General features: G+C 40.1%; 1 protein-coding gene across 1 annotated transcript in view; it reads left to right on the top strand.

Moving 5' to 3' along the window:
- Nucleotides 1–15692: 15692 nt before the first annotated feature.
- The window catches only part of LOC136864822 (plasminogen receptor (KT)), a 239865-nt gene continuing 231478 nt past the window's right edge, over nt 15693–24079 (top strand). The window contains exon 1 of the mRNA XM_067142263.2: nt 15693–15784. The gene's annotated coding sequence lies outside the window, so the exon portion shown is untranslated. The remainder of the gene's footprint in view (nt 15785–24079) is intronic.

Raw genomic sequence — 24079 nt, 5'->3', positions numbered from 1 at the left:
CCAGCAACATTCCTTTCCCAAAGCACAATTTATACTGATGCTCAAAGTGTTTTACATGCTCTAACATCTTTTCCCCCTCCCTCAATTGGTCTGTATACCATGTTAAATCTTTACTTCTCCAGCTTGAGCGTGATGGATCCCAGGGCATGCTCACATTGCAGGTAATGAACATGCCGATTCTGCTGCTAAAGAAGCCAGTCGACTTTGTACCGCTCCCCTCCAAGTAGCTATACCATCCCTAGATTACTTTCCGTGTTTACAGCAGACTGCCTACCGGGCTTGGCAAGTTCAATGGAGTCAATCAGCACGTTCCAAAGGCCACTACCATTATCAGCTTCAACCATCCATACCCTCACAACCTTGGTTTTATACGGGAACATATTCACGACGACATATCACTAATATTATACGCCCCCGGTTAACCCTCAATATAAATATCGTTTTCGGCTCGCTACTTTGCCTTATTGTGTGTGTGGTGATTCTGATGGCGACTTTAATATGTTTTTTCCAATGTCCTGTCTATTTATATCCTCGCCGTAAATTTCTCCATACTCTCATGTCTGTCTGTTAGGTCATCAGCCCAGAGCCTGGTTGGATCCTCAAATAGCACCACCAAAGGTTATGTGGTTATAAGGAAACCGTAAAAACCAATGGCAGCACTAAAATGAGGCGTACTAGGCAAGACGAGGAGTGAGATAGTTTGCAATTGCTTTCCTCACTGGGTTAGAAAGTGCTATTGCAGTACGACTGACCCTATGAGCAACACCTTTCATAACACTCAGATGCACTAGTCGTGTTCTGAACGTCATTACTTAGGACCACCCACACCTCAGCAGTTTCCATATTGTCACAGCCATGGATGAGACAGGGACTTCGGTGAAAGCTACACTTTACTTTGGCCTGTGCCAAGGGATGGATACAAAAGTACTGTATCCATCAAGAAATGGCAGCAGGCAACCATACTCTCATACGGATGAAAATTCCTCTTCCTACAAGTATTCCTTGTTTGTTATCTGACAATTCCCTTAGCACGATACAGGTTCTTAATAAATTTCTCGATGACACTGAATTGACTTTGTGAATTTCATTCACGCGCCTAGTGGTGTGACTAGCAGTGATTTTACACTCACAGGTCAGACTGTGATTGCTATTTTGAAGTAGCAGTGATTTTTAACTGTGATTAACTGTGATTCAGCCAACGCCACCTAGGATACAAGGCCATCATCACTCTGCGGCCTACACGAGTACGATGTCGTGCACCATTCAGTACACGGGCGAACTCGCGCTAACGCTGAAGACAAATACTCATTTTCAGAATCATATTTTAAAACGTTATATACATTACTTTTTTCAAAAAGTACGCCACCGTAAGAATCAACAAGGACTATTTTTTTATAATAGCTTGTTGATGTACCCGTGTTTCGCTTCGGGATTCTCAGAAAGACTGACTTGGTGGTTTTCCTAACAGAAGTCAACATAGGTCATTACAAAACGTCTGTAGGAATGTAGCGATTAAAAGCAACGTTGTCATATAAAATACTCGAACAAATGAAAAATTGCAGATGTTCTCACTTTAACGAACAGTACTACGGTGCCGATCTAACAGTCCAAAGTTCCAGGCCGTAAACATCCGTGAAGACTCCTCTGCCATAATTCCGTTAAATATGCACACTGCTCATTCGAGTCAGTGCCTCAGAGTAGGGATTGAACAGCTCGAATGCTATGATGAACCAGTGTGTTATGTACCAGTAGCATCTGAAAATTTACGAACCAGAGGAATAGCATGCTAAAGAAGAAAGGTATATAACTCCCCAGCTACTTTCCACCAATATTCAGGTAGCCTGTTACATACGGTACGACCGGGCGGGTTGGCCGTGTGGTTAGGGGTGTGCAGCTGTTAGTTCGCATCCGGGAGATAGTGGATTCCAACCCTACTATCGGCAGCCCTGAAGATAGTATTCTGTGGTTTCCCATTTTCATACCAGACAAATGCTGGGGCTGTACCTTAATTAAGGCCACGAACGCTTCCTTCACACTCCCAGCTCTTTCATATCCCATTGTCGCCATAAGACCGATCTGTTTCGTTGCGACGTAAAACAATTTTTTTAAAAAATTCTCGGTATGCAGCAGCAATCCTATCTATCGGAGATGGGTGGCAACAGAAGACGCAAAGCACGTCACAACAAACAATGGTCAATGTAATGTTATTGTTGATCAATTTTATGAGCTTTCCATACTGTAGCCCTTCACATTTAGTTTTTTTCGACTCTGCTATTTTAGGGCGTCTTATAAAATTATTTATAGCGTAGACTGTAGTTCCTTATTCTCCGACTTTACATACCGTACCGATTTTCATTAAATTCTGTTTACCTATTTTTCTCGTGACTCAGCGCTGATATGGACTTAGTAACAAAAATCCAAATTCATGAACATATCCGTGATCATAACCGGTACGGTAACAATATATAAGACGTAAATTATCGGAAATTTAACACTATATAACTTTAGTTATGCAGTATTTATCGATAAGACCACTATTAACATAAATATTTACAAAACATTTACATTATCATTACAGACTGTTATGCCTTTCAGCGTTCAGTCTGCAAGCCTCTCAGAATTTACTAAACGTCGCCACAATCCTCGATTTGTAACTAGTGTTGTGGCCTCATTTAGTTGTATACCTCTTATCTTTAAATCGTTAGAAACCGAATCTAACCATCGTCATCTTGGTCTACCTCTACTTGTCTTACCCTCCATAGCAGAGTCCATTATTCTCCTAGGTAACCTATCCTCCTCCATTCGCTTCACATGACCCCACCACCGAAGCCGGTTTATGCGTAGGCTACAGCTACAGCTTCATCCATCGAGTTCATTCCTAAATTAGCCTTTATCTCCTCATTCCGACTAACCTCCTGCCATTGTTCCCACCTGTTCGTACCAGCAAACATTCTTGCTACTTTCATGTCTGTTTGAGAACTAACTACCATTTTACTCAGCGTGAGTAAAATTATTTATTGCTTAGATTATAGCGACTTATTCCCCGTTTTTGCATACGGTACCGACTTTCATTAAGGTAGGACCACTAATAAATATTCGAGAATTGAATTTTAGGCCTTCCCCTAAACTACCATTATTCTCAGCATGAATACAATAATTTATAGCCTAGATTGTAGCGACTTATTCCGCGAATTTTCTTACCGATTTCCATTAAGATACGACCACTAATAACATAAATATTTGCGAATCAAATGTTAGGCCTTCCCTCAAACTACCATTTCACTCAGCGTGAATAAAATTATTTATAGTCTAGATTGTAGCTACTTATTCCCCGACTTTGCATGACGATTTTCATTCACTTCTCTTCAGCGATTTTTTCGTGATGCGTGTATATACATGCAACTGCGACTTTGGTGTGGGTCACACCTTTGAGTGTGATGCTGTGATACAGACAGACATTACCGGTACGGAAAATTAAGAAGTGCATTTCCTTGTAAATGTGAACATGACTGATACAGAAATACCATCCTTTTTACATTCTGAGCAATGTACAGAAAAAACTCTTATAGTTTTGAGGGTTAACCAGTTGTCTTTATCAAAATCATTGGTATAATTATATTGGAATTTTAGAGCTGCTCATTAAGGAAGAAAATCAGGGAGTGAGGAGGAGGAAATGACTTCTTCTTCTGGCACTTTTCCCACATATATGGGGTCGTGGGTGCGAACTGCGTCGCGCATGTGGATTTGGCCCTGTTTTACGGCCGGATGCCCTTCCTGATGCCAACCCCATTTGGAGGGATGTAATTTGCGTGTTTCTGTGGTGGTTGGTAGTGTAGCGTGTTGTGTGAATATGAAGAGGAAAGTGTTGTGGCAAACAGGAACACCCAGTCCCCGAGCCAGAAGAATTCTTTTTTGTTATTTGCTTTACGTCGCACCGATACAGATAGGTATTATGGCGACGAAGGGAGAGGAAAGGCCTTAATTGAGGTACAGCCCCAGCATTTGCCTAGTGTGAAAATGGGAAACCGCGGAAAACCATCTTCAGGGCTGCCGACGGTGCGGTTCAAACCCACTATCTCCCGGATACAAGAAAAATTAATATGAGGCGATTAAAATCCTCGACCGGCCGGGAATCGAACCCAGGACCCCTCTGAACCGAAGGCCTCAACGCTGACAACTCAGCCAAGGAGTCGGACACGAGGAGGAAAAGACTATTCTTATAAAATGCCCAAAACTCACTCAGAGTTCGCCTGCTGCTGCATCTTCTCTTGTTAGCAATACCACTAATTTTAGTACCGAATACTTATACTACTGTACAATAGTGTAAAAACAAAAACAGTAAGCAAAATTATATGCCTACAACGTCACAAATCACTGATTAAAATACTTAGTCCACTCAACTGCTACCATCACAATTTTTCACTTTTGGACCTACAACCACAAGCCACAACCCAATAAACACAATGAGATAATGAGAATACTAAAATAAATCACATGTTGGGAGGTTATAAATTCCACAACACGACAATAGCTCCTTTCAAAAATGGCCAAGTTGGCTTTCACGGCCGCAGATTCTATTCACTTTCCTTTCCTGTGATCGTATGTCAATGTCGACAATAGGTGTTTACAATCACAGCGCAGCCGCAACTGCGACTCTGGTGTGGGTCACAGTTAGACATGGGCTTGTGAGTGTGATGCTGTGATTACTAATTAGATTAGTTGCTACTGCTTTCTTAACTGCTAGTCTGCTAAATGCTACTGGCTGCTACTAGCGCTGTGAAGAGGAGGTGGTCCTCCTGTTGATTGAATCGGATAATACGATTACAGCGCTCCTCCGGTGATCTCCGGTACTACCGACGGAGACAAAGCAGTAACGGAGCTCCGGATGTTAACCGGATGGCCGCCTCCTATTCAAATCAAATCAAATCAAATCAAATCAAATCAAATCAAATCAAATCAAATCAAATCAAATCAAATCAAATCAAATCAAATCAAATCAAATCAAATCAAATCAAATCAAATCAAATCAAATCAAATCAAATCAAATCAAATCAAATCAAATCAAATCAAATCAAATCAAATCAAATCAAATCAAATCAAATCAAATCAAATCAAATCAAATTAAATCAAACCTCGATGGCAAATGGTACACTAAAATACATTATTGTCAAGCACTAAATTTTAAATTAACGAGAGAAGAATTTTTTTTCTAGAATACAATAATATACAATTTATGCTAACAATTTTTTCTATTAAACAAGCAGATAATCCTTAATAAATTTATATTGTTTACAAAATTCTACTTATAATATCTCCTATACTTACAAACATAGTCAACTCATATACAGTATGTGGAATTACTTCAAATAATACTATGCAACTGTTATAAGATTAAAATTTACATTGCATTTATTTACTTTTTTTACCCATTTTGGAACCTAAGTAGCATAACGACCTGCTGCGTCTTAACCAGAGCCCCCTTTTGCCACCACTTTTCAGAGTTCCTGAAGGGCCTTCACAGCTACCGTAGCGGTCCCAGGGCCCTCGAAGTCCCCACTGTACTTCACCCCTACAGGCAGTCCCCTACTTTGGCTGTCCAAACTCCATGGACCAGGGGATGGAATAATTTTTTTAACACACATTTTTTATTTACAATAGCTTGCACTGGTCGTATGCCCTCTTACATTTAATTTATTTTCCCTGTTGCTGTTTATTCTCTTCTTGAATACCTGTACAGATTTTGGAAAAGGATCAAACACTACCCCTGGTAAACTGTTCCACTCCTTTACGCCCTTCCCAATGAATGAAAATTTACCCCAATCGCTTCTGCTAAAATTCCTTCTAATTTTATACTTGTGGTCAGTTCTGCCAATATAATTATTTCCCAACTGAAGCCTCTCACGGATTTCTCCCCATGCTTCTTCTCCTGTATAGGCTCTATATAAACCTATAAGTCTAGTTTTCTCCCTTCTCTTACTTAAAGTTTAGCACCCAAGTTCCTCTAACATTTCTCATACACTACTGTTTCTCCTGAAATCCCCTGTTACAAATCTTGCTGCTTTCCTCTGCACACTATCTATTTCTTTTATTAGGTATTCTTGGTGAGGATTCCAAACATTGTTTGCATATTCCAATAATGGACGAACCATACTTAAGTAACTTTTTTCTTTTAATTCTTTATCGCATCCTTAAGTAGCCTCATTATGACATGTAACGATCTGTATGCTTTCCCAACAAAGTCATCAACATGACCCTTGCAGTGCAAATTACTTTCAAATCTCACACCTACGTATTTGCACTTGCCATCTTTTGGGATAACTACCTCATACAAAGTATATTCAAATTCAGTTTTAAAGCTCCTGTTTGTAAATGTTGTAACAGTTGATTTGCCTCCATTAACCTTCATATTATTTTCTTCAACCCACTGTTGGGTACTTTCAAGGTCCCTCTGTAATTCTGAACAATCCTCAATGTTATTAATTTCCCTATAAACAATTATATATCATCTGCAAATTGTTCCCTAAATCATTTGTGTATATTAAGAAAAGTAACGGACCGATTATACTACCCTGTGCGATTCCCTTCCAAACTTTCTCTTCCTGTGATATATTATTTCCTACTTTGACTTTCTGAACCCTCGAATTTAGAAATGTTCTTATCGAACGTATAACCCTTACGTCCAATCCTATTCCCTCCAATTTCTTTAATAATATTCCGTGATCCACTCTATCAAAGGCTTTGTAAAGATCTATGGCTATGCAATCTAACTGGTCTCCTGAATCCAACTGATCTGATATGTCCTGCTGAAATCCCACCAGTTATGCCTCACAAGAAAATTTCTTCCTAAATCCATACTGGCTCCTCATGAACCAATTTTTATCATCACATATCCCTCTGACGTACTTTGCTATTAAGCTCTCCAGTATTTTACAAACTATACTGGTCAGACTGATTGGTCTGTAATTCTCTGGTTTCCTTTTATCACCCTTTCCTTTATAAATTGGTATTATTATAGATTCCTCCCATCCTTTTGGTATTACACTAGCAGTAGCTCCGAGTGTAAGGACGTAGTGGGCTGTAATTTCAAACTTACGTCCATTAATGTAGGCGCCCTATAAAAATCGTTACCTACATACACAAAGTTGATCTATATCACCGATATTCCATACAATACCCCTTAACAAAGAACGTATAGTCATTCAGAATAATTAATGCATCCTCTCATGTGTTATCAAGAAAATGTAATTATATCGACATATAATTCATATCCCATATACCTGTACATATAAACCCTGTAAATACAACAACAATATATCTAAGTAGGTTCAGTTGTTTCTCAGAAAAGTGCAGGCCCTACCTGTGCAGAACTTACACAGTACACTTCGTTCATCATTATTATCATCATTATGGAAATATTCCCATTATATTGGCGCTATAATACAGTTGTTTCAATTTAAATTTGAATTCGCTTTTAATTTCTGGACATAATATGTAAAAAACGCGGAAGACGTGCAGAAGCATAGGATGATTACTTACCAGGTTGACGAAGGAGTTGTAGTGGTTCAAGTCTGCAAGTGCCGCTCTCTAAAACATGGTACAAACAGCTCGTAAGCCCCGGACCGGCGGTGTAGGTGGTAACGCGTCCAGCTGTCACCCGGCGGCCCCGGGTTCGATTCCCGGCCGGTGAGGGGTATTTTAATTGTAAATTATTAATTTCCCTGGCCTGGGGACTGGGTGTTTGTGTCATCCTTAACGTTCCTTTCCTCACATTCAACACCTTACACTTCCGCCATTTATATTATACACGTAGGTTTCCTCAGATATGGTGCAAGTAGGGGCAAAATATCTTCATAGATCGACGCCCCGAACAAATAGCTTTAAAAAAAGTTAAAGGAGGAGTGTATTTTCGGACAATAATAGCGACAAGTTATAAATTCCCGTGAAAATGCTCGTTCATTCCTCCCACATTAAGTTCACACTACGCTCTTGTCATTCAATGTTTGTACGTAAGAATGCTATCTGTAATATCGTCCAATAATAAAGGTATAAACTGAAGGGCCTAGTTTTTCACGATAATAGTGTCAAGTTATAAATTCCTATGAAAATGCTCGTTCATTTCTCCCGTACCAAGTTCACACTACGCGCTTGACATTCAATCGGAGGTTCTGATACATAATTACGTTTGAAGTAAGAATGCCATCTGTAACATCGCCAAATAATAATGGTATTAGCTGAGGGGCCCAGTTTTGCACAATAGTAGCGACAAGTTATAAGTTCCTGAGAAAATGCTCGTTCATTTCTCCCGTACCAAGTTAACACTGCGTGCTTGTAATTCAACCGGAGGTTCTGTTACATAATTATTATGTTTGTACGTAAGAACGCTATCTATAATATCACCAAATAACTGAAGTATTAACCGAGGGGCGTAGTTTCTCACATTAATAGCGACAAGTTTTAAATTCCTGTACAAATGCTCGTTCATTTCTCCCGTCATCATCATCATCTGTTTACCCTCCAGGTTCGGGTTTTCCCTCGGACTTAGCGAGGGATCCCACCTCTACCGCCTCAAGGGCAGTGTCCTGGAGCTTCAGACTCTTGGTCGGGGGATACAACTGGGGAGTATGACCAGTACCTCGCCCAGGCGGCCTCGCCTGCTATGCTGAACAGGGGCCTTGTGGAGGGATGGGAAGATTGGAAGGGATAGGCAAGGAAGAGGGAAGGAAGCAGCCGTGGCCTTAAGTTAGGTACCATCCCGGCATTCGCCTGGAGGAGAAGTGGGAAACCACGGAAAACCACTTCCAGGATGGCTGAGGTGGGAATCGAACCTACCTCTACTCAGTTGACCTCCCGAGGCTGGGTGGACCCCGTTCCAGCCCTCGTACCACTTTTCAAATTTCGTGGCAGAGCCGGGAATCGAACCCAGGCCTCCGGGGGTGGCAGCTAATCACGCTAACCACTACACCACAGAGGCGGACCATTTCTCCCGTACCAAGTTTAAACTACGCGCTTGTAATTCAATCGGAGGTTCTCCGGAGGCACCGACTGAAAGTGCCCGGAACCTCCGCTCCGTTAACAGCGCTAGCTGCTACTATTGGCCTTGCTGCGTGTTTCACCAAGACCAACTACAATTACATCAGACCGTAATCCAGAATAATCATGGCGGACATCGGTGTGCGATATGAGATGTGGAGGGAAAGGTTATAAGAAAATATCACAAGTCGAACGTCATGAAATGCAACTCACTAACTCAAAATATGAATAATTAAAGACCAAAAGTAGCGTTATAGCGTATTGTAAGTCTAAATGCAATTTCAGAGGGGAAAATAACGAAGGGAGAATTATTGTATCAACGTCAGGTTGAAACAGACATACAGTATAAAATTATTTCACATATGAATCTCCGGTCAGCAAATACGATATATAGATGTCAACAAAGAACATTATTAACTTTACATGAAATACTATGTAACACCACCATTAACCACAGCTCATTATGTAAAACACGCAAACAAATTTCTCCATCAAAATTTCAACACTCCAAAATCCACCTCTATTTTTGAGTAGGTACAAGCGATATTTGTATGATACACTTGATCACCTAAAGCACTCGTCAGCTTAAAACTCACCAGAATTGATGGTATAATTGTATTATATATATATAACATAATCCTCATGTTCACTCCACGGGAAATGGGGTTAGGTTTAGTTTACGTATGTTCATTGTAGTCCGCCTCTGTGGTGTAGTGGTTAGCGTGATTAGCTGCCACCCCCGGAGGCCCGGGTTCGATTCCCGGCTCTGCCACGAAATTTGAAAAGTGGTACGAGGGCTGGAACGGGGTCCACTCAGCCTCGGGAGGTCAACTGAGTAGAGGTGGGTTCGATTCCCACCCCAGCCATCCTGGAAGTGGTTTTCCGTGGTTTCCCACTTCTCCTCCAGGCGAATGCCGGGATGGTACCTAACTTAAGGCCACGGCCGCTTCCTTCCCTCTTCCTTGCCTATCCCTTCCAATCTTCCCATCCCACCACAAGGCCCCTGTTAAGCATAGCAGGTGAGGCCGCCTGGGCGAGGTACTGGTCATACTCCCCAGTTGTATCCCCCGACCAAGAGTCTGAAGCTCCAGGACACTGCCCTTGAGGCGGTAGAGGTGGGATCCCTCGCTCAGTCCGAGGGAAAAACCGAACCTGGAGGGTAAACAGATGATGATGATGATGATGATGTTCATTGTATAACGTTGAAAATTAATTACATCATTCTTGCACCACCGTTTAAGAATAATTTAGTCTCTAAATCATAAATTTTAGTCATGATTTCTGGGACTGATTTAATATTCTTTGTAGTAAAGTACGTTGGCTGATAAGGCAAAATGCTAGGAGAGGCATCATTAGTTTAAACTTCGGAAGTTTGCGCGGCACTCGAATTAGATCACCACTTCTATGGATATATAATGTCTTCCCTGACAATACATTTGATTTCAAAAATGATAAAATGATTAATCCACACAACATTATTAGTCCTATGATTCGGTTCGAAGTTTTCCTTATGAATGCTCTTAACCCAATTTTGTCTTAATACTAGGTCTTTTGGAAATGGGAACACTGAAGCTCTTACTCATCCAGGCATACAGCACATTAAACTGTAAATATATTGCATAGGTAACTAAAAATGAAGACAAAAACTTTCAGGGAAGAACACGAAAATCAACATTAACTTTACCACCACCGATATTGTTGGAATAAATAAGCTCTTTGAGAACAAATAGCTCCTTACGGCACTGAAAGATGATCTGTAACCTCCTTAAGACTATAAATAAATTTAATGTACGATTAATAATATTAAAATTTCCGTAAATATTTGGTAACAACACGGCTTACACAAATCAAAACAAACGCATGTAAGCACTCCAGCTGCCGCCATTATGGACAGTTTCGATAGGTCGGTTAAGGTCTAAGATATTCTAGTTGGTCTTGGTTTCACGCTGGTTGATCCAAGACCGACTCCAATCCTCAGACCTTAATGCTACCCTCGATCGTTCAAAGATGGCGAATCGAGTAGCCGAAATTTTTGGAAATGTGGGTTTGTTTTGGTTTGTTGTTATCGTATGTAGTCGGTGTAATTTTATTAAATTTGACGATAAATGTTAATTTCTTTGTAGACTATAAGTGTGCGAGTGTATTTATATGAGTCGGTGTGTACATAGGATCTGTAATTATACGCAGTAATGTGAGAATGTGCTTATTTTGATCGTATTTTTATTCATTAAAAAACATGAGTGCACTAGGTGGACCAGTTTTTAGTCTAACTATGGCAATGCCTCTCATACAACTATTCTTAAGTTTCCTACGAAATAGAACATTAGAAGAGAAATCGATTAGGAATATACATCGTGATTATTTTGAGGTCCATGGCAAAACCGTAGCGTGCATACATCATTTTGAGAATAAGTCTGAGGTTAGGAAATCTAGTTCTCTACTTCCAAACTATTCGTGTTCCTCGAAAAATATTAACTTAGATAGAATATAATTGATATTATGTTATTCCGTCAGTGTCTATGTGCTTCAAAGTGTCTAGTGATTTAAATGCAACTGTATTTTACAGTAATCTGTGCTTTTTCTGCGGAAATGTTTGGCTGGATCTTGGAGTATAACAAAACTTATAAGTGTAACAGATGGAGCAATCTATATACTGTTACACAAAAGAAATAGTGACTTAGAGGGATTAGCTGGGTTTGTAACGTAGGGTTTTACACTACCAACATCTTCCGATTCATACTGTGGCTATCAGTTATCAAGCAGACTGTGCCGAACTGAAGCTCGTGCATGTGGTTAAATATCAATGTTTAGTCAACAGAGTTTTTCCACTCATGTTATTTAATGGGCAGAAACCTATTAGGCTATATCTTTAGTGTCTGAACGTTTCATTACTAAGGTTACCATCATTGCGTGAAGTGCTGTTATGCCATATGTCAACATTATATTAACATCATGTTAACATAATCATTTCAGGTGTACTTGATCTGAGTGACACCGAGCTCGAAAGCTGCAGTCGCTTAAGTGCGCCAGTGTCCAGTATTCGGAAGATAGTAGGTTCGAACCCCACTGTCGGCAGCCCTGAACATGGCTTTCCGTTGTTTCCAATTTTCACACCAGGCAAATGCTGGGGCTGTACCTTAATTAAGGCCACGGCCGCTTCCTTCCCACTCCTAGACCTTTCCTGTCCCATCGTCGCCATAAGACCTATCTGTGTCGGTGCGACGTAAAGCAATTAGCAAAAAACTAGCAATGATCTGAGTGACTCAGACGGTTAAGGCGATGGCCTTCTGATCCCAAATTGCTGGATTCGATCCTGACTCAGTCCGGTGGTATTTGATGGTGCTCAAATACGTCAGCCTCGTGTCAGTAGATTTACTGGCACGTAAAGGAACTATTGCAGGACTAAAATTCGGCCTTTCGACGTTTCCGAAACCCGCAAAATGTAGTTAGTAGGACGTAAAACGAATAACATTATGATTTCAGGTGTACTTCCCATTCATTGGGTGGTGAATTTAAGAAATTATCTACCACTTCAAAACTAAGGCAACAAGTTATGTTTGTGTTTCACAGTTCTCATGAGAGCGAATAAATCGAGGAATTTTGCACCTTAATTTATTTTGAAATATTCAAAATGATGCTAGAAATATCATTTTAACAGTTTTATCAGGTATTTTCATCTGTCCAGCGAAGTGAAATCTAAGAGAAAACGTTATTTGACGAATTGAAATGTCTAAATAATCAGCTTGTTGGTCTCTTTTCTAGTAGAATATATGTGATTCTGGTTGATTTTATGTGGTGCGTACTTGTTGGCGAAACGTTTTCATACGTGTAAAAGTGATTTTCCTTACGATGTTACATTTATCACATTAAATTACGGCCGTTTATATAAAATGCACGTGATATTTTCGTGTTAGCCAATACCAGCAATTCGGCTACTTCGGCCGCCATGTTTTTCTTATATTACGGTGTGAGGATTGGAGTCGGTCTTGGTTGATCACGTTAGTTTATCGATTTCTCGCAGCGCAGCGCTGCCGGTACTTGATTAGGTTATATGCTACTGCTTTCTTAACTGCCGTTGCCTACGAGATACACAAGGCCGGGATATACAGCACACTAGACTCGTCCTCAAGATACTTCCGACAAGTGCCGCTAGAGTTCTCTTTACTGTTCTGTCTCACCCGCTCATTGCAACAGGTTCGAATATGAAAAACTATAAAAATTAATTAAAACTAGTAATTTCAGAAGGTAATCTTGTATTTAATTTTCTCATCCGTATATTTTTTAGATTTAACACAGATACTCGTAGACTTTCCTTTATGTAGAAATGAGACTTGTACTCCTTTTTCTTTTGTGGCTGACGTATGAAGATATGGTATGTTCATCGTTATCTGAATCGGAACTTTTACTAAATTTTGATGTCAATACATCATTTTTGGGAGCTGGACGCCTTCTGCGTTTGACATTTTGCTGTTTGTAAACAGGATACATAATGAAAACAGGAGGAAGTTTATTTGATATGCTTACATTGAAATCTGTTTTATGAGAATATTTGCTAGGTACCTAAAGAGATCCTACTATATCACTTTGCCTAGAAATAGTTTGCTTCCATTTCTCCCTAAAACCGCACTCGGAAAGGAAACTACGGAACGTCAATTTTCATGCCTTTTTAGTGTCATCCGAAATACAGAGAGGTACACAAGAGTGCACCTTCTTCTCAACCTCACAGACACTCACCGACAGAAACCATATTCACAATAAATTGCACAAAATCAACACAGCATCACAATTACTCCGCATATCACAATATTAAAATCCGCCAAGAACAGAACGGAAACCTGACATCTAGCGGCCAAACCGTGAACACGGTCGGGCCGCTTTTTCAGCGACAAATTAGTAGCTATGTTCCGGCCTTGATATATCTCGTAGGCAACGTAACTGCTAACTGCTACCAAATACAGTAGAGACAATACGCGACACTTACGGATTTCGCCTTGCTAAAATGGGAGACAATTCGACGGTGGCGCTCCTAGTGACTTGACCTGAACAAATCGCGCTAAATTCAAATATCAATGGAAATGTATATACGGGAATGGATAAATAAATTACGTCTAGAAAGAAAGTGGTATTGAGATATTAACTTCGAAGTTGCTAAAGCAACTCTGGATAAATTAATGAATAATTATTTAAAAGGTTTTTATTTAAAGACTGAAATTAGACAGATAAACAAGATCTGCTGTGAAATGGCTTGATCTTTCATTTATGCATTACTTTTTTAGCTTTAGCATTCCTGCCTGAACTTTTACGGTTAGATTTGTCTTTTTTCTCATTTAAAAAACATTGTATGATCACATTAAGACACTTGTCAATAAAAATATCGGCACATACCTTGCACACATGACGCAATGAATTAACATTTAAAAGCTGGACAATTTTCCTCTTAACCATGAAGCCTACTAACAGAAAGAAAATCTATAAAATTCCTTCTTTAATCTGAGAAGAGGGATTCAAGAAAGAAAAGTATGAAAATGTTGTCGATAGTGATGCTTTGAGAAATATTTACGTACAATTAGAGTAAAAATGTAATAACCCTTGGCTGTATAGTCGAGGATTTTTAAAGTCGCTGGCCTGGAAATGATCTGAACAGATCTTATAATTCTTATATAAGCGTAATGTCCCTTCTTTCTTGTACACCTTATCCAAATCACTTCTGTGACATTTCAAAACCCACAGATCACACCTACAACAACACATCGGTATTGAAGGTTAACTGCTGCACTATACAATAAAATATGCGTATTACATTTTATGCCAGTTAGAATATGGGTCGAGCAGGTCAGAAGATTATGAAGTACTATAAAAATCTCTGTCACTGGAAGAATATATATGCAAACACAATATTACTTACATGTTCTTGTCACGAGGGAACCTGAAGAACGATCGCGCATTTTTCTCTACTTCGTAATTACTGCAGCCAAACACAGCACCTACCTTTCCCCTCATGTTGAGAGGAGATATCAAGGAATGACACACGCTACTATATAATTATATCAACTCACTAAAAACGCATAAATAACCCCAAAAACTTCACACAAAAATACACGTGCTCTTATGAGAGAATCAGTACTGTTCAGGTCTATCCGCTAGAGTGAGTTCCAATAGCTGTCCCTCGATATCTCGCTCAGTGTCGTGTATTGTCTCTACTGTATTTGCTGCTACTACTATTGGCCTTGGTGTGTGTTTCTCGCTGGTTGATCACGTTAGTTTAAGGATTTCTCGCAGCGCGGCGCTGCCCCCTGTGAAACATCACAACCGCAGTTAAGACCTGCTAGTCTGGCCAACCCGCTAGCAGGTTGAACTGAGATTTCACACTAGCAGTGATTTAGTAGCAGGTTTGCATATCACTTCCCATCACTAAATCGCGCCTGCTTCCATTCGAACTGTGTGTACGATCCATAGTCTACTGTAAGTGGCTTCTGAATCTCATAGTACTACTGCTCATTACGTAATAGTTTTTCTGCTTTTTACGTGAGAATCAGCTTTATTACATGTGTGACTTTATGGAATCGTATAGTTTTTCGTGTGTTTTTCAATATTAAATGTGTAGTGACTGGGTAAGAAAAATAGGAAGAGCCCATAATCATCAAGAAGGAGAAGAAGAAGAAGTTCGATCTGTGTCCGTAAGCTATATTTCGCGAACCGGCAAGCGAAGAATTCTGAAGTTTCTTGTTTTCAGAAGGTGTTCGCCGAACAACAGGTAGCTGATGTGCTTTTAGTTACGTTCTCATTTTCAGTGCAAAACTATTTTGCATTGTGATTACAGATCACCGACGTAGAGTTTTCAGCTTACCAAAGAATTTGCTTACTATTTCCATCTGATTCTTCCAGAAAACATCTGGCGATTGCGAACATCGTATTAATACATGATTGATATCTCTATAGGTCTGGTGGTTGTGATAATTATTGTTTAAAAAGAAAATAACAACCATCGTCTCTCTAAAGGTCCAAAAGGACACACCCCCATTCTTTCTTTAGATTTAATACATAAACCTCATCTTGAATAAAAATTGAAACTTTATTTAATTATTGAAAATTATGCCTAAGTAGTTTAAAATAGAACGTGTTCAGTAAAGAGAATATTGGTGGTCATATAATTACTAGAGTGAATTCTACCTGTAGCACTAGTTCTCAAAATCCTCTTTTATATTTCTGTAATAGGCTACTATGGAGTATCTCCACAGCTGAGTGGTCAGTGTCCTGCCGTCTGTCCTTGGGACCGCGAGTTAGTTTCCCAGCCTGGTTGAGAGGTTTTAATCTAAAGCGGCCCATTCCCTTGGTTCGGGGATTTGGCATTTATGCTTTCCCAAACGTTCCTCCAGCTTATACACCACACAACACTGTTCTCCACTACAGTGACTCAGTTTCTCATATACGGCAGATGCCCACCCTAGAATCATGTATAGGTTTTGACTTACAAGCACTGCACTAGGCTTGCTATAGCCACACAAAAGTATTATTAATATTATGGAACTGCCTCTCTCTTCTATAAAAAGAATTCTTACAATCTGACCAACAACCAAAATGTGCCTCTAAATGATAGTGGTCAGTGATCATTTTCATATTTATGCTCTTAAAATTCTGATTTTTGGTTATGATTGTTTATGTTCTTGTTAAGCATATAGGTTCCATGCTAATTTTTGCCTTCCTAAACTGGCTAGCATTCCAGTCACACTTAAATGCATGTTACTTTATAGTGTGATTTATCTCTCTTATAAACCCCGACCGAGCGTACAGTGTTTGTACTTTGCGCTACAGCAGCAGCCTCAAGCCAACTTACGTCGCGTGCGGCCACCCTGCTGTAAGCGTGTATACAATCTTATATGAACTCTTACTTATAAAAATGCTGGAAATGTCATCCTTCATAATGAGGAACTTTTTTAACACCGCTAGGACTTTTTGCACACCAATAGTGAGAGTTATGACTGTTCACACCATGAAGATGAAACCAGGCCTCATGCGAAAAGAACAGAAGTTGTGGGTAGAATTAATGAACATTCGATGATGCAAGGTACCACTCACAATATCTCAGTCTTATGGCTGGATCAGCAGGTTTTAAACAGTGGGCCCGCGTAAACCTATACAGTTTGATGTGTAACAACTTTGTAGCTCTGTGTGCAGAAGAAAGCAAAACCCCTAGCCTACTTGTGCAAATTTTGTGAGTGATTTGGTGACCGTTCAAGATTCACACCAACGTCATCTAGCTTTTCGTCTGTTAAAACTGTTTGTGTGCGTGCATTTTTTTTTTTTAATTGAACACTGAAGCAGTAGCTTCAAATTTATTTACAATTACGTGAATCTGTGCCCTTGAAGGTGGTACTTCACCAGGATATTGCTGAACAAATTCATCGCGTCCCCGTCGAGCCGACTCGTACTTGAAATAACTTTTAGGTATGAAAATACGGTGTTGCAATGATAACTTTCTCACCATGTTAACAGCTGAGATTCAGATTGTCTGTTGATGCTAGGCCGAACACGTGCACGCTCCTTGCGAGGTCAAAAATTATGCGCGTGTGCCTCCCGTACAGCAGCTTAAGTCTCGGAGAGTAGAAACGCCACTGGGCGATCTGGGTGTATAAGAGACCCTGTATTTTTATGAGAAATGTTTCTGATTTGCAATTATTGAAGAATGTAGTTGTGGTTCTCATATGCAACTGGTGGGGTACGTAGTTCCAGGCTGTGTGGCGTCGATGGTAGAGCGCTGGCTTTCTGGGAATAGGTTGGTGGGTTCAATCCCGGCTCATTTCAGTGGTATTTGGGCGGGCTCAGATATGCCAGCATCGTGTCAGTGGGTATAGCAGCAAGTAAAACTCCTGAGGGAAAGTATTCTGACTCCTCTGCATCTCCAAAAACCGTAAATGTAATTAGTTTGATGTGAAACCAATATTATTCACGTCCTCTTAAGCTACGTAAAAGAAAAAAATGTATGGAATAGTATTGTTATACATACGGACTTGCTAATCTACATTCAGCCAAAACTTTTTCCTCCCCTAAAAATGTGGATTTTTTAATATGAATTTTTGGAAATAATGCCCATAAAGGGGTCTTTTATTTTCTGCAGAATATTTAAGTCTCAGGAGTTTCTAAGGTTGGAGATGTGATTTTGAGCATACAAACTCTATTTGAGCATTTTTCAGAGTTGTCTCTACAACGGTGAAAAGTTTCTTTTTGTTATTCGTGGGTTTCTGCTTTCACACCAGGCAAATTCTTTGGCCCCTTCCTTTCCACTCCTATCCCATCATCGCAACGTAAAGCAAATTGTAGGAAGAGAGAGAAAAAAGAGGTTGCAAACTTCAGTCATTTTAGTGGTGAAAAAATGTTTTAAACCATTACATAAATGGGGCGTGATAGCCAAGTGATATTATCACTGGCTTCTAAGGCAGCTTGGTCAATATGCCAGGAATTTTCAAAATGAAAAGTCATGTTCCTTTGTTTCACATTCATGGAAAACTGAATGCCCTGTGGCTGTATGTGTATGTTCAGTCTTAAGCCCTAAGGTTGGTTGGATCCTCAACAGCTCTGCCATCAGCTGTCATAGATTGCCTAGGCATCACTGAAGAGGCGTACTAGGGAAATGAGGAGTGAGGTAGTTTCCCGTTGCTTTCCTTGCCAAGCCAGAAGTTGCTATTACATATCATTCTGCCAAGCCCACTGAAATGCATGCACCAACTGACCCTATGAGCAACATTTTCACACCATTCATAGCAGGGACTGGCTACAGAAGGAATGGCATTACTAGCATCGCTCATACCTCAGTCACTTTCATATTGTCAAAGCCAAGTATAAGACAGAGACAGATCAATAAAAGTAACAAAATTAATCTAGTCCATACCAGAAGACATAGTGCATTGTAAACACTAGGTCCTGCCAGCAAAGGCCTGTGGCTATGAGAACTATATCAGCAGTACGTAAAACTAGAGGTCCCATGGCTATGATCTCGCTATCAACAGTCATGTAAAACTGGAGGTCCTATGGCCATGGTCATACTGTCAAAGTCTCGTAAAACTGGAGCTTTTGTTGCTAATCAGTATGTCAACATTCATGTAAAACACTTATGGATGTTACCTTTGCCCAGCAGGGCAAATGTTACTAAAACTGGTTTGTGGGATTCTCAGTTCGACATTATTGATGCAGCCAGTGTGTTAAGTGGGGTAAATATCACATACATTCTCTCTCTCTCACACAGATTATGTCAAATTCTGCGTTACAAATTGGAAAGTTTTTTTATAAAGTATTTTTTTGAATTCTGTACTGTATCGTAGCAAAATCACATGTTAATAGGGTGTCTAATCCAAATCCCAAATGTTCTGTGTTTACCATTGTAACTTTTCAGTTAATGTATTTGCTGCCTGGCATCTTAGTACTCTGTCATCATCCTCCTCCTTTCTCCTTATCCAGCTGCTGCTGGCACTTCTCCACCTTCCTTTCTCCTTCCACCATTCCTCTTCCATCACTTTGTCCCAGTCCAGGTTTCTTCTTCTTGCACACCTCTTTATTGAAACGATCTACCTTGTTCTAGGTTTCCCCCTTACTCTCTTTCTCTCAAACCTAGTCTCCATGATCTGTTTTGGAATTCTTTTCTCCGCTATCCTCTTTACATGTCCAAACCATCTTAGCTTACCCCTTTCCACCCTGAGATATTTTCTTAGAGATTTGATTTTTTTTCCTTACTTCAATATACGTAATTTTGAGCCTGGATTTAAGGAAAAATGGTTTTTAAAATATTTTCTTCGCCATTCTCGTGGAAAACCACCCGCACGATGGTGCTAGGTAGGGTTTATTTGAGCACATTCCTTTGCTTAATGGCACACGTTGAGCATATGAAATTCTGTAGGTGGATGATTTTATTTACAGTGAATCAAATAGGCCTATATGAAGTAAAATAGGTTATAAAACATCAATATAGGACTTGTATAAACAGAGCATTCTTTGAAAAGTAGTCTTCGGTTCGATACCGGTTGGGGACTCGGTATTGTGATGTTTGGATAAGTGATTAGCTTGTAGTAGGGGGATTATTATCAGTAAAGTCATTGTCTCCTGTGTGTTCTTTCTCTTCATCAATATCGCCGCCGTGATGAGAATCATCAGAATCATTGCCTACGTGTGAAGATGTATGTTCAGGTACCCACTCATCATCATCATCATCATCATCATCATCATCACCATCTTCACTAAGTCCTCATAATCAGATGCATCGGTAAACCTCGCTATTTCTTCATCTGATATCCCTAAAATTTATATAAATACATGTATTTCATATTCACATAAGTATACTATTGATTTTCATTCATTATCATTATAGACTGTTTTGCCTTTCAGCATTCAGTCTACAAGCCTCTGTGAAATTACTAAACGTTGCCACAATCCTCTGTTTGCAACTAGTGCTGTGGCTTCATTTAGTTCTATACCTCTTATCTTTAAATCGTTAGAAACTGAGTCTACCCATCATCGTCTTGGTCTACCTCTACTTCTCGTACCCTCCATAACAGAGTCCGTAATTCTCCTAGGTAACCTATCCTTCTCCATTCACCTCACATGACCCACCAGTGAAGCCGGTTTATGTATACAGCTTCATCCATCGAGTTCATTCCTAATTGAGCCTTTACTTCCTCATTCTGAGTACCCTCCTGCCATTGTTCCCACCTGTTTGTACCAGCAATCATTCTCGCTAATTTCATGTCTGTTACTTCTAACTTATGAATAAGATATCCTAAGTCCACCCAGACCGATGTAAAGATAGTTTCGTCTGGGAGCTGACTTCCTTCTTGCAGAATACTGTTGGTCGCAACTGCGGACGCACTGCATTAGCTTTACTACACCTCGATTTAATCTCACTTACTATATTACCATTCTGGGGAAACACACAACCTAAATACTTGAAATTATCGACCTGTTCTAGCTTTGTATCACCAATCTGACATTAATTTCTCTTGAATTTCTTACCTACTGACATCAATTTAGACTCTTCGAAAGGCTAATTTTCATACCATACTCATTGAACCTATTTTCAAGTTGCAGGATATTAAGACTGCAGGTTTTCGGCACAATCTGCCATTAAGACCAAGTTGTCAGCATAGGCCAGACTGCTTACTACATTTCCACCTAACTGAATCCCTCCCTACCACTTTATACCCTTCAGCAGATGATCCATGTAAACTACGAACAGCAAAGGTGAAAGATTACAGCCTTGTCTAATACCTGTAAGTACCCTGAACCAAGAACTCATTCTACCATCAATTCCCACTGAAGCCCAATTGTCAACATACACGCCTTTGATTGATTTTAATAATCTACTTTTAATTCCATAGTCCCCCAGTATGGCGAACATCTTTTCCCTCGATACCTTGTCATATGCTTTCTCTAGATCTACGAAACATAAACACAACTGCCTATTCCTCTCGTACCATTTTTCAGTTACCTGGCGCATACTGAAAATCTGATCCTGACAGCCTCTCTGTGGTCTGAGACCACACTGGCTTTTATCCAGCTTCTCCACCACGGATCGCACCCTCCCTTTCAAGATGCCAGTGAATACTTTGCCTGAGATTCGTCAATAGTTGTTGCAGTCCTTCCTGTTCCCTTGCTTATAGATAGGTGCAATTACTGCTTTTGTCCAATCTGAAGGTACCTTGCCAACACTCCATGCTAATCTTACTACTCTATGAAGCCATTTCATCCCTGCCTTCCCACTATACTTCACCATTTCAGGTCTAATTTCATTTATTCCCGCTGCTTTATGACAATGGAGTTTATTTACCATCCTTTCTACTTCCTCAAGCATAATTTCACCATCATCACTTTTCTACTCCCCATGAGCTTGGCTGTTCGCAACACCACTAGGAAGATTTCCTTTTACGTTAAGATGATGATCAAAATATTCCCTCCACCTTTCCGGTGATTCCCTGGGATCTATTATGAATTCACCTGAATTTACTAATGCTTAATTAAAGAAATCTTCCCAGAATACTAATTATCATTTTTGAGGTTAGAAACACACCATTAACTCAAATTAAACCGTAACCTGCAACATCTTGCTAGTTACAGATTGACAGTTTATTATTACAGCTAGGTTCAAAAAGTAGCATTGTTAAGGATATGTATATCTTCTAGGATGATTCTAGGATGTTTTAAAAAGGTTCACAATGGAATCAATATGTAAAAGATAATAAAAGGGACAACTTACCTTGAGGCTGCACGGAATGTTTTGTTTACAAAAGTTCAATTCCTTGTGCCAGACTATCAAAATAAAAATAACTGCAATACGAAGCACGGAACCCGCACGATCATTGCAGTCCAGTGTGACGCAGGGAAACGGGCTAGTTTTCTTTTAATAAAATAAAAACCCAACCTGCACGATCGTGTGGCTCAGGGTGAAAAGGGTTACTCCTTTCAATTCTCTCATTTAAATTTTCAATTCTGACCTCCTTTCTCACACCTTTGTTTCTCAGTCTCTCTCTCTCTCTCTCTCTCTCTCCTTGTATTTCCTGTCATGCTTGTGAGGCATTTCATTTTGCTGGCTTTAATTCTACTCTCCTCATTAGTCATCGTCCAGGTCTCAGCCGCATAAGTCGGTATGGGTGCATAATACATTTTGTACATTTCTCTTTTTAGTTCCTAGCTATTTCCTTATTCCTGACACGGTTTGTTACAAATATATGTGGTTGATGACGGCCGAAGTTGGTCGAAACTAGAACCATAAGTCAATGTTGTAATGATAATATAACAGACTGTCGGTTAGTGCATGCATTTCAGTGGGCTTGACAGATTGATATGCAATAGCAACATCTGGCTCGGTGAGGAAAGCAACGGGAAACGACTCGCTCCTCATTTCCCTAGTACGCTTCTTCAGTGACGCCTAGACTATTTGATAGCTGTTGGCGGAGCTGTGGAGGATCAAAACAGCCTTCGGACTGAATTCCCAACCTACATACCGTTACATTTTTATAATTAGTCTTCATGTTTGTGGGTTACTGCAGTCACGTCCTAGTTCGTGAATCATGGGCAACAGCTGAGTGGCCTAGTAAGTGGTCGTGAGAGTCGGGATACCAGTTGCTATCGAATGGGAGTGAGCATCTCGGACATATTCTGAGTCATGGCCCTCCTTGTGCTCAGACGGCTAGGACTATACAATTCACCGGTGGTCCATAACCCGTTCGAGGAGAGATCCTCACTTGGACTATGTGCAAGTAGGGTAGCATCCTGCTTCATGAATTTACCGAGCTCAGAACATTTTAAGCAAGCCTCGGACCTATGGGAGTAACGGAGTCCCACTCCCATTTGACAGGCGAGGGACTCCTTGCAAACAACTTGGCGGACGAAATGGAATTCGATGGGAGCTATCAATATTAATGGGGCTTATGGAAGAAAGAAGGTAGAACTGGCTCAGTCAGCAAAGAGGACGCATCTGGATGTGCTAGGAGTAAGTGATATTCGGGTAAGGGGAGATAATGAGGAAGAGATAGGAGATTATAAAGTGTACTTGACAGGTGTTGGGAAGGGAAGAGTCTGGGGTAGGGCTCTTTATCAGGAATACCATAGCACGCAACATAGTTTCTGTTAGGCACGTAAATGAGCAAATGATGTGGGTAGATTTGTCAGTTGGGGGAATTAGGACAAGAATTTTGTCCGTGTATTCACCATGTGAGGGTGCAGATGAGGATGAAGTTGACAAGTTTTATGAAGCATTGAGTGACATCGTGGTCAGGGTCAACAGCAAGGATAGAATAGTGCTAATGGGCGATTTCAGTGCAAGAGTTGGGAATAGAACTGAAGGATGTGAAAAGGTGATTGGTGAATGTGGGGAAAATATGGAAGCTAATGGGAATGGGAAGCGTTTGCTGGACTTCTGTGCTAGTATGGATCTAGCAGCTATGAATACATTTAAGCATAAGGCTATTCACCGCTACACATGGGAGGCTAGGGCTACCAGATCCATAATAGACTATATCTTAACAGACTTTGAATTCAGGAAATGTGTTAGGAATGTAAGAGTTTT

Source organism: Anabrus simplex, chromosome 2, assembly GCF_040414725.1.
Source record: "Anabrus simplex isolate iqAnaSimp1 chromosome 2, ASM4041472v1, whole genome shotgun sequence".
Taxonomy (NCBI): Eukaryota; Metazoa; Arthropoda; class Insecta; order Orthoptera; family Tettigoniidae; genus Anabrus; species Anabrus simplex.
This window is presented reverse-complemented; position numbering and strand designations above follow the sequence as displayed.